The 14,164-nt window shown below is 35.6% G+C and overlaps 1 protein-coding gene across 2 annotated transcripts in view; it reads right to left on the reverse strand.

Moving 5' to 3' along the window:
- Positions 1-14,164, reverse strand: part of LOC136037822 (protein Fe65 homolog) — a 190,539-nt gene that overhangs the window by 162,843 nt on the left and 13,532 nt on the right. Inside the window, exon 1 of one of the 2 annotated variants that reach the window (XM_065720670.1) lies at positions 1,977-2,063. The exons of the other annotated variant lie outside the window; for it this stretch is intronic. The gene's annotated coding sequence lies outside the window, so the exon portion shown is untranslated. Of the gene's footprint in view, positions 1-1,976; positions 2,064-14,164 lie in introns of those variants that run through there. 2 annotated transcript variants of the gene reach the window in all.

A 14,164-nucleotide genomic window follows, 5' to 3' on the forward strand; every position in this document is an offset into this window, starting at 1 on the left:
CACTCATTCTCCCTCTAGAGTGCCTTAACCTTTGATGACCTTCAAAATATGTGTTTTATAAAAGTGAAATCTTGCAAAGTAGATCTTCTGCTTGAATTAAGTACAACAAAATTGTTTTCAGCTTCACAACTTTGCTCAATCCCAATTTGTACAGTTTTAAAGATATGCAAATACATTTCCTTGAGTTAGAAAAAAAAAACATTGATATGGCTCAGAATTCTACTCAAATAACAAGAATTGCACTTTCAGAACTAAAGGCACAGAAAAAGCAGCTGGTAACTGGAAATTAAGGTAAAATGTTGTTTTGTCAAAATTTCAATAGGTAAAAACCTACCATGTAGGCAAATTTTGGGGCTCTCTAGAGGGAGGAGTGGAGGTGAGTACTTTAAAATATCCTCCCAGGATATAATTTAGCCTGTAGACCCATCCCTGAAAGTTTCATTTCCCTAACCTAACCACTTTTTGAGATAGCAAGAAGTCATTCAACTAGAATTTTACCATATATTTATGTATATATATATATATATATATATATATATATATATGTATGTATATATATATATATATATATATATATATATATATATATACACGTATATATACATATGCTTATTTATATGCTAGATTTCAATTTTGCATAAAGATTCAATATATAGAGGGGTCCCTGCAAAAAAAATTCTGATCAGGCCCTGCACCTAGTGAAATCTAGTTAGTCCTGACTGAATTCAAATTGCACCAATTAAGCAATGCATTTAAATCATCCTGTGGAAGAGCCACGCCACATCAAATAGGGAACATATACCCCTATAGAGCTTTAAATCATCTGTAAACATTTTGGGTAAAATTCTAGTTAGGCTAATTGACTTTTTGCTATCTCGGAAAGGGTTTAGGTTAGGAAAATGAAACTTTCAGGGATGGGTCTACAGGCTAAAGTATGTCCCTGGAAGATATTTTAAAGTACCCGCCTCCACTCCTTCTCTCTCTAGAGGGCCCTGAAATTTGCCTTCATGACAGGTCTATACCTATTGAAATTTTGACAAAACAACATTTTACTTGAATTTTCAGTTACTAGTTGCTTTTTCTCTGCCTTTAGTTCTGAAAATGCAATTCCTGTAATTTGAGTAGAATTTTGAGCCATATCAATGTTTTTTTTTCAAATTTAGAAAATGTATTTGCATATTTTTAAAACTTTATAAAATGGAATTGAGCAAAGTTATGAAGCTGAAAATAATTTTGTTGCACTTCAATTAAGCAGAAGATTTATTTTGCAAGGTTTCACTTTTATAACACACATATTTTTAAAGGTCATCAAAAGTCAGGGCCCTCTAGAGGGAGAAGGAGTGGAGGTAGTTGCTTCAAAATACCTTCCCAGGACATACTTTAGTCTGCAGATTCATCCCTGAAAGTTTCATTTTCCTAATCTAAACCCTTTCTGAGAAGTCAATTAACTAGAATTTTACCAACATTTTGATTTCACTATGTTGAACTACCTGTGGCAAATCATTTATAAATATAATAAATAAAAAAATAGTCCTAAGCAACTACCCTGAGGAACCCTCAAAATTCTGCACTGGTTGGATAAGACCATGCCAATCCTATCAATATGTGACCTCTCTGTTAAGTAATCTGTAATCCAAGCCAGAGTTCTCAATCTAATCTCAATTTTTTAGTAATTTACCAACAATAGAGGTATTGAAACCCTGTGAAATGCCTGACCATATTTTATTCAAGAACAGTCTGAAACAAACATGAAATGGGTATTAAATTCTTTAGGCTAGTGCTTAAGAAGAGCCCATAGAACAGAATAAGAAACCAACAACATTTCTACTTCTGTTTAATATAGCCTTGTGGCTGACGTTATTTGGATTCTGCATTCATTCGCCTAAGGTAAAGGCAAGTGGCAATAATATTTTTCATATATATATAGGGGTAAGCAGCCTACAAAAAATGCATAATAATCAGTAAATGGAGATAACCTTAAAGAGAGAATCACAAACTAATATCATCTATTTCTTCGAAAGAAGTTCAAAATGCATTTAGAAATTTATCCAGAGAGACATCTGAAATTCCAAACATTTCGAAAACTGAAGAAATGAAATTATTATAACTAGAAGTGAAGTTTAAAATTCATTGAATTTGAAGGAAGTATTAGAAAAAATTGTCGAAAATTCTGTAGATTAAATGATTTGAAGAATTCACGAACTAATGCTCTTTGATAATAATTCAAAATGCCAAAGAAGCAGAGAGCCCAGATGCCTAGTTCTGTAGGGGTTTTGGATAAACAAGATGTAGTGATCTTTCTGTTAACAATTTGATTATTTTTTAAAGACAGTTTTTTCTGAAAACAAAAGCAGGTAAAATTATAGCAGTTTATACAACTGGCTTTCCTATAAAGTGAATATACTACTCAATACCTTATTTATGCTCTTTATGAACATAATAATCGCTTCTACCTTAAATTGAGATGTAAGCACTTTTTGAGCTCTTAAAAATGACAAATTTTCAAAAAATTATGATAGTTGATATAACTGACTTACCAACAAAGCGATCATACCACTTGATGCCTTTTTTATGTTCTTTGCGATATAAAAATCGCTTCTACCGCAAATTCAAATTTAAGCACTTTTTGAGGTCTTAAAAAATGACGAATTTTAATTAAAGTATGACTTATCGCTCGTTTTCCACAAAATAGTGCTACGTTTTCTCAGCGTCATTTTTTCTATCATTTTTGAAAAAATAGTGCTACATTTTCTCAGTGCTAAAACTATTTATAATAAGGTTAGGTTAAAAAGTGCTTAAATTTTAATGTAAGGTAGAAGCGATTATTATATTCGTAAAGAGCATAAAAAAGGCATCAAGTGATATATTCACTTTATTGGTAGGCCAGTTATATGAACTGCTATAATTTTATCTAAAATCGAAGTCTAAAATTAAGAAAGGCACTTGAATTATTTCATATGAAGAGTTCAACTCTAATAAACTAGAACTTGAAGTAGGTGTGTAAATAAAATTAAAAATTACAATGAACAATAAAGTAAAGCCAAACAATAAAGGATATTTCTATTCAAAAGTTTGTTATGGCTTCTCTATTAAAGCTTCTTAAATAGCCCAAGTGTCGTTTACGCTTTGCTGAGACACAACATATATGGAGCATCTTTTTCTATTTAAAAACAAAATCTAATTTAGTGATGTTTCAGCAAAAAATTAAAACACGGAAAATATTTTATTTAGTTCAATTTAGGTTACTAACAAGTTAGGTTGGAAGTGGAGCAAGAAAATTCAATCCAATCATCCGTCTGTGTAACGAATCCGACAAGAAAAAGTAACTTTATCTTTGAAGTATATTGCTGCTATCAAGCAAATTCTTTTGCTTTGGCTATGCTCCTAAGGCAAGAAAAATTTAAGTTAGTGTCTTTGCAGCTTTTGGAATTGCCAATACAGTAAAGGAACAAACTTTAAACAATGAAGAATTATCATAGGCAGGGATTATGCAATACTAGCTAATATTAATCAACTCTACCAAGTAACTTTCCTTTCCACGAATCGGGTGAAAACTATTTATGTGGCCAAAAAAATTATTCCATCTATTGAAGAAGAATTAAATTTTTATCACTGTAAGTCACAAAACTATCTGTTTTGTGACTCTCTGCCTTGAAACTATTATTTTGCTTCAAATAAAAACAAAAGAAATTTAATTGGTAGTGACGCTCTAGATTTCATATTTGTTGTAATTACCGTTTATTTTATTTTTGTATTGATTAATTATTTTAATTCCTAATACTTAAGATTAATCCGCTCATCTATGGTAGTACTTGTGATTTTTATCTTTGATACAATTATTGAAACCTCTATGTTAAGGTTCTCTAATATGCTGAATCTGATGGAGTGATTTTCGTCATGACCACTTGATTTTTGGGTGGTATTTAAGTGTTTTCTCCCTTTTTTGAAAATGGGACACATATTCTTAGGCTCGTAATTTTTGGTCGGTAGTGTTAAACTTGATGAATTTATAAATTTCGAATAAGTATCAAAATTCTATTTGTTTGATGTATGTATGGTTGTCAAGACTCTGTTTCTTAGAATTTCGGTTACTATTGAGCCACATCACTCCTTACTTACAGTTTGGTACCACGAACTGTTTGACTGTTATATGATTTTATTTATTTCGACTTCAGTCTTAAGAAGGCTGTTTTTTTTTTATCCTCTGAATTCTTTTGGGGGGAGGGCTCTTTAAAATTGATTTGTGTTCATTTTGAGTTTGGATAAATCTATTATTGGTCAATATCAGGTATTTTAGTAAAGCTTTTGAATTATAAATAGAATAAATCCCATTTCCAACGAGAAAAGGTGATGTTGAGCCTTCTATGGAGAAATTTGAAAATTCAGAAGAAATTTTCTATCAGAAGCTGTTTATCTTGTTAAATGGTTAATAGTATTATTACGATACATTTGGGGCAGATAGAGAGTTACATCACTAGAAATATAACTGAAATCCACGTAAGGTTTGGTCTTTGAAAGGGTTGAATCGTCTATTTTACTAAAATATTATGTTAATTCTATTTTCTCTTGTAAGTGTTTGTTCATCTGAATAAATATAATTCAAGGTCTTTTATAAAGTTCTGTTTTGTCGTCATCAGAAAAAAATAGAAAAAACAGGACTTAACGAATTTTTACAATCAGATTATATCACGTAGTTTTATTTTTGCCTGAATTGAGTACCCCTTGGCCCCAAAATCTCAATTCAGATGACAACGCAGCCAGAAGTGTAGAAGCTGATCAGAATAAAAAAAAAAAAAAAATCTTGAATTTTTCATGGTAGAAATGTATATAACCAAATCTTTTTTGAATAATTTGATGTTATCGCTACGGCTCACACTTATTGGAAACACACGATGCTTGGCCAATTCTGAGCTACAGAGATCAACACAGCCCAATTTTTTCTTTTGATATTTTAATATAAAAAAAAACAATGACCGTGACAAGAAAAAACGAATCACTGTGGATTGTCAGTTTAATTGACACATACTGAGATTTATTCCTTACAATTTTGATAATTTGTATTGCGAGAGCAAAACTTTGGTTTTTTCGTGTTTTTTTTGTTCCTAGCATCCCGATTTCAGCTTATTCCTTGAAAGTGGTAGGGGTCTTACCCCTGCGGTTTTTACGGAAAGTGTGGACCTTAGATCTGATTGATAAATATGACTTTGCATTTTGGAAAGCTTCATAGAACTCTTGCCTGGGGCCAAAAAGGATGGTTTTTGCTTGTCCTTGAGCCAGAGCCTATAGTGTGTGAAGTGACTTGGAGTTTTATAGCCTATGTCAGAGAGAACTATCTGAAGTTATGCAGTTAAGCTTTCGTTTCATCGAACCATGTTTCTGCTTTCGAGTGGAAAGCTCCGCTCTAGCAGGCAAGCAGGCAGGCATCAGTTTCAAATTGAATATAGACTAAAATCCATAAGTGTTAAATATATGTGGCAGTTACCCGGCCCCACAGCCAATATATCTTCTTTGAGTGATAAATATAAAAATTAACATAAATAAGAAGTGGCATTTCCCCACGGATTTGAGAGCCTCCGGGCCCCTCGTGGTGTGGTTGAAAGTTGTTCAAACTTGATCCTTTAGAGGGAGTAAAAGTCGTAACAAGGTTTCCGTAGGTGAACCTGCGGAAGGATTATTAGCATTTGATAAACGAGAAGGAGACTTCTTGACCATTTATTGTTTCTCCCATTTCTGTTCATGATTTCATTCGGTTTTTCGCGTTGGCGATTGCAGTAGAGAAATGGTATCAGATGTGCCTCCTAAACTTAGAAGTTCTCTCATTGCTAAGAAAATTAGAGTTTATCCTTTGCTCCTTTCTAAGTAATGACGTTAGAAACTTGGCCTACGACAAAAAAGTCAACTTTTGAACCAAGAAAGATAGTTTTTTTTTATTCGATAGCTAAAAAATAGGCCGAAATGAAATTGTGAGACATATAGAGGACTTGTAAGCAACAGTCGGCTGTTAGGTAATAATCACCTTCGGCAATGAGGGTTAGCAAGTTTTGCTAGTTTGTGTATCTATTATTTGTCTCCGGTGTATTAGATGGTAAGACAAGTTTGGTTCCAGTGGTAAGACATGTGGAGGACTTGTTTATCTTAAGATCCTTACAGATTAACAGCTGCAGTGTTTAATCGAAGCAGGGAAACAAAACCGAAGTGTTGCTCTCGCAGCACTTTGCTTGGCGAAGCCGAACAAACATTGCCGGAACATCTCACATTGCCCATGCAACATAGATCTAATTTTTTATTTATGAAAGTAAAATATTTAAAACATTTGAAACGTGTTTTTCTTTCAGTAAAGCGTAAATTATATTCTTGTCTTGAAAAGTTTTGGGAGTTACCAGCCGTACTAATGTTGATTTTTGCTCGTTTATTGGAATTTATCTTTGTTTTAAGTTTCATTTATTTATTTGTGATGATTTGTGGTAGTTTTACACTTCGAAGGTTATACGACTTTATGTCCGCTCATTTTTGGCTTAATGGAGCTCTTTGCTTAATGGAGCTTTTAATAACTTTAAAAAGTCCTTAAAATTAATTTCTGTAATGACATATTTTTTTGTTATAGAAAAAAATATTTTATGTCTTCTCATTTTTCTTCTATAAGAATCCATTGTTCGGGTGGGTATTTGTATGTTCGAGAATATGTATTTTATCACGTATATGAGGGGATTCGTCCCTTAGTCAATACCTCGCTCTTTACAATAAAGCTTGAATTTTGTCCCAATTCCTTAAGAATGACCCCTGAATCGCAAAGATCGTAGAAAAAATAGTTGAAATTACTAAAAATACTTTAGCGTGAAGAGCGAGGTATTGAGGAGGAGACAAACCCCCTTAAATACGTAATAATTTCTGTTGGTTTTAAGTTTTAATGCTGCTCCTTACTTCCAGTTGAAAAAAACTTTTATTTTTTATTTTCTCATAGTTTGTTTCTTAATAATGCTAGAAAATCTTGCGCCCCCTTCATAGAAATTGTCTTTCCTCATGATAAATTCCTATCCCCCGACGGAATTCTTGTAGGAAAGATCCTCCAACGTAAACCTCTCCCCCCGACCCTCCCCAAGTGAAAAAATCCCCGTGAAAACGTCTGTACACATCCAATTAACCATTAATTTATGTAAACAATGGTCAGAGTTTTTGTAACTTGCAGGCCCTCCCCCGGAGACTGTGGGGGATTAAGTCGTCCCCAAAGACATATTTATTAGGTTTTCCAACTATGCTGAACAACAATGCTATCTAAAAAATTTGATCCGATGACTTTGAGAAAAAATGAGCGTGGGAGGAGGCCTAGGTACCCTCCAAATTTTTTGACCACTTAAAAAGGGCACTAGGAATTTCAATTTCCGTTAGTATTGGTCTGATAATGAGGGGCAATGTATTTGATGAGAATGTGCTTATTCCTGGAATCCTTTTTAGAAGGAACAGCAAGAAAAGCTATTGCTGGAAACCCGGATTACTTTGCCTTTTTTGTACATGTTATCATGCTTGAAGCTATCACCGAGCTATATTGGGAAGCATTTGGGAATTTTTATGAAGGTTAGGAGCATGATAGTTGTGAAGGAATTCTTGAAATGCTTAGTAATGTACTTCAAAGATCAAATAATTCTGACAATTTTGCTGTAGTTGCTGAAGCTTCTAAGGATAAACTAGAGCTTTTATCTCCATGGCTTGAGAAATTTGAAAGCTCTCGTGACAGTAATCAAAATCACAAGTTTTGGAAGAAGTACGAGAAGATGATGATTATTTTCTGACAGTTCCATCATGGTGAGCGCTCTTACTGCTGGACTGACTGCCTTCTAGGTGCCAAGTTAATACTACCCTTCATTATAGCTGCAGGCCATCACGAGTATACAAAGTTTATGATACAGTACATCTTGGACACGAGAAACCTGCTAGATAAAGTGCAAGACTTATTTGAAAGAGGCCTATTCAATGTAAAAAGGGGACCATGCTTGTTTAACCTTGGGCCGCCGGATCATACTGCTGAATCCACCATAAATCTTAATTCTAAATTAGATTCTGGTCTGGTTCGTGTTACAACAAGCCAACTAGCAGTCGTAAAGTGGATTAATACCCTACCTTTTGTTGTCCCAATTTCGTCTGCCTCGTAACACCTCATTAATATCAATGAAAATGCAGAGTTTGATTATCCACATCACGAAGATAGCTCGAAACTTATCGAAAAGCAGACGATGCTTGTAAAAACGACTGTGCCTGTATTGCACTGTCACAAATACCCCTTTACTACAACTGAAAAATCCTTATGAATGTGATAGCCATTGAGAAGGCCAGTCAATCGGTTGCGAGATTCTTACTTGCAACTGAAGAAGGAGGACTTAAAGCTGTACCCTACTATGTCTGAAAGGATGGAAAAGAATTTTCAGAAGTTAAAGAAACTCTAATGGATATTGTTTCAAGAGAATAGGGATAAATAACGAATGCCGCTGGACAAAGTGCAGTTTCTTAAGAGCTAATAACTATGAAGAGAATCCTGTGTGGGATAGATTCCAGCAATAATAGTGGTCTAAAACAGTTTATAGATATACTAAGCTTTGGACTCGTTTCTTATGCTCTTTCAATTTTTGAGCTCAGAGATTTTACGTTGGTGCTTCGAAGTGGTGTTGAGTCTACCATCCCAGACATTCTAAGAGAGGCCAGTGGCTTGCTTTGATGACCTGAAGACTCGAACTTCGAAGAGAAGCGATACTTGTATGGGTGTGAAGCCTTAGTTATCGACTTCATGTCCCTGGTTCGCCAAAAGCCACCAGGAAGCCGTGCTGAAAGGGATACCTGAATTAGCAAGTAAAAATCATATCGTGGATGAAAGATATGACGGACTGTTTCGTCACACTGATCCAAATAGTGGCAGTATATCTTTGAAGGGCTGCAGGGGTGTCACCAGCTATGTGGTTGCTACCCGACAGTCTACACTTTCTCTGTGAGCTCAAAAATTGGAAACTGGACAAAGGTTGTTGAAAGCAATTTTTGAAGCATGGGAAGCAAATAGATTTGAATATATAAGCAGCTTAGGTAATGCCGATACCTTGCGTGTATGACTGTCTGGAGGATTCGAAGACATTATGAGAGCCTGATGTTTAAGTCATGATGTTGATTCGTTCATTTTTGATGAATTTCTATGTAGCAAATATGAGGAAGTGGATACCAGAATGGCTCTGCACTTTGCCTTTTGCTTCAGAATTGGCTTTGAAAGCGGGACTGTTTGTGCTAATTGATACTGATGTAGCTGTGATAATATTGGACTGATTTCCTGGTCCGACTAACATTTTTTCTGGGGAGAATATTGTGCCTGAAATCCTTGTGATGTTTCCAAATTATTATGTTCCGGTGGATCTTTTACTCCAGAGAATGGAGAACTAAATGTTGAACTCCCTGATGTTCCTTCACTGTATTTTGGGGTGTGATGCAGCGAGTTACTTTTTTCCAGAGGAAAACGAACATTCTTAGCGTCCACCAAAAAGAGTGGTATGAACATGTTGTCGTCAATCGATTATTTCAAGTATGATTGACCCCCTAGGAACCTGTTTGACGCTTGAGTCAAGCGTTGACTGTTATTGACAGAAAGTCTGAGTGACTCAAACGGTTGCTGAGGGCGGTTGACCGTCTAGACTAGATTTGTTCAAGTATTGCGTCAGTCACGTGTCAACAGCACAGGAAGACGCACTGGAAGTAAACAAAAATGCGAAACGCAATTTTATGTGTTTATTAATAGAGTTATACCTGTATCTCCCTAAGTTATGGAAAGTTAAAAGTAGAGACTGTGATAACTGAGATAAAAAAAGTGCAGCATTTGACAGAATATTGCAGGTGGTAAAGAAACTTAAACCAGATTATACAGTTTCCAAACTAAAAAGAAAAGATATGTTTTAAGAGGGAATTTCAACCGCGATTACAAGGCAATCGAGAAGAAAAAGTCTGGAGCGTCAGCAAATGACATCCCACAACCTTCCCTATGGTACTATAATTATATTGTATTCTTTTTTTTATTGGAACGCAACCAAAGTACATGCAAGGGAAGCCTGATCAGTATTAGACTGCATTTCACCCACGGTAGGCACCTTACTACCCGACTCGGAACTGAAACTAAAAATATGGCCGTGAGTTAAAATTAAACTTGAAATTAACTTTGATAACGATTGAAGGGTTGATTGAAGGGTCGATTGAAGATTGATTGAAGTACACGTATACCGATTGACGGGAAGCTTTTGATCAAAATTATTGACAGTCTCAGGCCTCCTTTTTGTTAGTGTAGCAAAAATCAATCCAAGAACTGTCTCGATTTCGTGATGTTTTGGGTGCTTGTGCCAGAAATTGTGATAATTCACCCGAAAAAGCATGACATATACGTAATTTGTCGTCATTTCGTCAGATTCTTTTTAGCTTTATTTCTGCAGCAATTTTTTTTATTTTGAACGTACTTCTGTCGAGGCTAGGATTGGTTTAATTTTACACCTTGTAATCTGAAGACTTTCTAACATTTTCATCTATAACACTCAAATCATCAGCATAATCCAAGCCCAGGAGAGTCTAAGAGAGTTGGCGGATTTTAAGTTTAGGAGAGTTTTACTTTCCCAATCGATTCCATGCTATCTGATAACCTTTGCCGTGCTATTTAGAACAAAGTTAATCAAAATGATCCACATAAATGGGCATGGAACGCAAACCTGCTTCACTCCTGTTTCAATATGAAACCCACTACTAAGTAACCCACAAACTACCCACTGCTACTACCACTACAAAGTGCTAATTTTTAACTGCGTAAAAATTGTGGATATACAACATTCTTCGCAGTCTCATTGTCTGTGCATATAAATAGATTATCTGGTTTACCGACTCTAGAACATGCAACATATAATTGTCCATGGGAAAAACAATCCGTATTAAGATCTACATCGCATTTTCCTAATTATTGCTCTTGAGCTTTGTTGATGGTGATTGCAAATGCTAATCGAATTGGGAATTGCAATCTTTGAAATTGAAAAGGCAGATCTGTTGGAATCATGGGAATGCGAGGAATAAGAACCGCATCACCCTTGGAAGGCCCTGTCAAGATTGTTGCCTCTATTACGTTTTCCATTTTTTTTTACGGCAAGTCGTGTGCCATTGCAAAGCTTTGGTGGGTTAATATTTCGCAACAGTATTATTGGTACGCCTAGTTTTAGTTGTAGCACGTGTGGTAGAAACCCTGGGAGATCCAGATAATTTAAAAATTCTGATTGAATTTTTAAATTATGAATTTTTAAACAAGTCAGTCGACAAGTCGACTGACTTGTTGCGTCACTAAATTACAGAATTCTCGAGGCAGTTGTATACGTCCTGAAATTGAATCAACTGGGAACATTCCATTTCCTATTGCCAGCAATTGATTTGAAAATGTTTCACCAGAGTGATCGTTTTGCAATCGGACACGCATATTTGTAGTTAATTTTAGTGTTTTTACGTGTGCCCATAAATAAGAATTTTTCAGGCAAGCATTAATTTCATCCACAGGTTTCGATCTAGGAATAATAGGTAATGTTTGCGTGAAAGTTCCTGCAAGCAATATTAATGTGCTGCCAAAAGGTTTAGAATTTCTTTGTAAATCTTGCAACGATCGGTCGAGAGCCTCGAGCGATTTTTTGTGCTCCATTGTGCACTAGTCCCAAACAAAAAGTTTGCATTGCTTACAGATGATTTGGATATGTTGCACGTTGGAGCAGTTCTTCAAACAGGCAGCAACGTTGTGGCTGTTCCGGACGACGCAAGGGCCAACGCTATGTCATTTTTGGATCGAACTGATGCCAGAAGCAATATAATTAGAAACGTTTTACCAGTACCTACTGGCGCATCCAAGAAGAATGTTTCTCCAGTTTGGTTATCGACACAATGCATTATCTGATCATAAATGTCTTTTTGTTCAGACGTTAACTTAGAAGTATTTGTTTGTACATACGACAATACATGAATCGTGTTGTAACTTTGTTAACGATCCCATTCTACACATGGAGAAATAGCAGCAGTACGATTAGGTGAAGGCATTCCCAAATGCTTTAAAAGTCTGCAAATGTACCGCTAAGTGAACAAGAGCTGGACTTATTTCATGTAACGAAAATGAAAGAATTCGCCACAGAGCTTCATTACTGCTTATGTATCTCCCAGCCTGATATTGTACGACTTCATCGATATCACTGATTTTGGACTGCAAGCCAAAAACTGCCATGTCACTGCCTTTACACATTCCCATTGTTTCGCCATTAAATTTCAATGCCCTGCAATAGGGACAAATTTCAGACATAGTCCCAATTTGAACGTCTCGACTCAAGCTATAATCATCGGAAGGGCAGTACTTGAATGCCAGGCGATTATGAGCGTATTGTTTTTGTAATACATCGACACGCCTTCTTTTTTTACTAACTCTGTCAGCTGCAAACCTGGTGTCCCGTTGCTCAGGTGGTTCTCGACACGCCTTTGTTGACATAAGACCGCAAGCCTTGTTTCGCGTTGCTCTGGTGATTCCTCGACACGCCTTCTTTTTTTACTAACTCTGTCAACCGCAAGCCTGGTTTCGCGTTGCTCTGGTGACTCCTCGACAAGCCTTCTGTCTTTACTATCTCTGTCAGCTGCAAGCCTGGTTTCGCTTTTCTGGGTGGTTCCTCAACCCGCCTTCGTTGACGTAAAGCCGCAAGCCTTGGTTTCGCGTTGCTCTAGTGATTCCTCGACATGCGTTCTTTTTTACTATCTCTGTCAGCATCAAGCTTGGTTTCGCGTCGCTCTTATGGTTCATCGATATGCCTTCGTTGACGTAAATTGGACATTCCTAATCTGGCCCCTTCTCTTTGAGCCGCAATCATGGTTTTGCGTTGCTCTGCTGTTTCCTCCTGGTGTTCCCTTTTTAGTGACATTATACGATTATTTCTCTATGACATTAGTGATACTTTCTCTTTTAGCCGCAATATAATGGTAGTTTTTCTCTGAGCCGCAAAAATATATATTGAATAAGACGTAATATTTAATATGACGTCATGTATTATATATTGACATCATATTGAGACAGAAACAGATAACAGACAACAGACACTATATTTTTATATATGTAGATAGATACCATGCAAGATAGGAATTCTGCTAAAGCTCTCCTATCGGCTAAATTAAAGGCAAAGATAACCTATTCTACTGAATAATAAAGAAGTCTAACGACTCACGAACTTCTTTTTTATTAATCTGAGAGTGAAAATTTGGTTGACAGATCCTCTCTTAAAACTTCCAGAACAAGTAAGTCTAAACAGTATAAGCATACTGAGTAATTTACTTTATAGAGAAACACCTAGCTGTTGGGGGCGCTTCACCCCCCCCTATATATATATATATATATATATATATATATATATATATATATATATATATATATATATATATATATATATATATATATATATATATATATATATATATATATATATATATTTAACTACATAAAACTTGCGAATATACAACATTCTTCGATGTCCCATTGTCTGTGCATATAAATAGATTGTCAGGTTTACCGACTCTTGAACATGCAACATAAAATTGTCCATGGGAAAAACAATCCGTATTCAGACCTATACCTGATTATTCTAATGATTGCCCTTGAGCTTTGTTGATGGTGATTGCTAATCGAACATTACCTGTGTCCCTGTCGTCATTTATATATCCCCCTGTGCCCCCGGCACCCCCCTAGTAGTTGTGTCCCTGTGTCCGGGTCGTCATTTATATTCCCAGTATCCCGGTCGTCATTTTTGTCCCAGTCTGTAATTTCTCTTTGAGCGTCCCAGTCGTCATTTATATTCCCTGTGTCTCGGTCGTCATTTGTGTCCCGGTGTCCCGGTCTGTAATTTATCTTTGAGTGTCCCAGTCTGTAATTTCTCTTTGAGTGTCCCGGTCGTCATTTATATTCCGTGTGTCCCGGTTTTTAGTTTTCTTTTTCTCCTTTATTTTTCATTTTTTTTCTTTTTTTAGTTCTTTTTCTTTTTCAGTTTTTAGTTTTTTAGTTTCTTTTTAGTACTTTTTGTTTTTTTTCGTTTTATTTTTTTTGTAGTTTTTACCTTTTTTAGTTTTCTTTTAGTTTTTTTCTTTTTTACTATTTAGTTTT

The sequence above is a fragment of the Artemia franciscana genome, chromosome 2, assembly GCF_032884065.1.
Source record: "Artemia franciscana chromosome 2, ASM3288406v1, whole genome shotgun sequence".
Classification (NCBI taxonomy): domain Eukaryota; kingdom Metazoa; phylum Arthropoda; class Branchiopoda; order Anostraca; family Artemiidae; genus Artemia; species Artemia franciscana.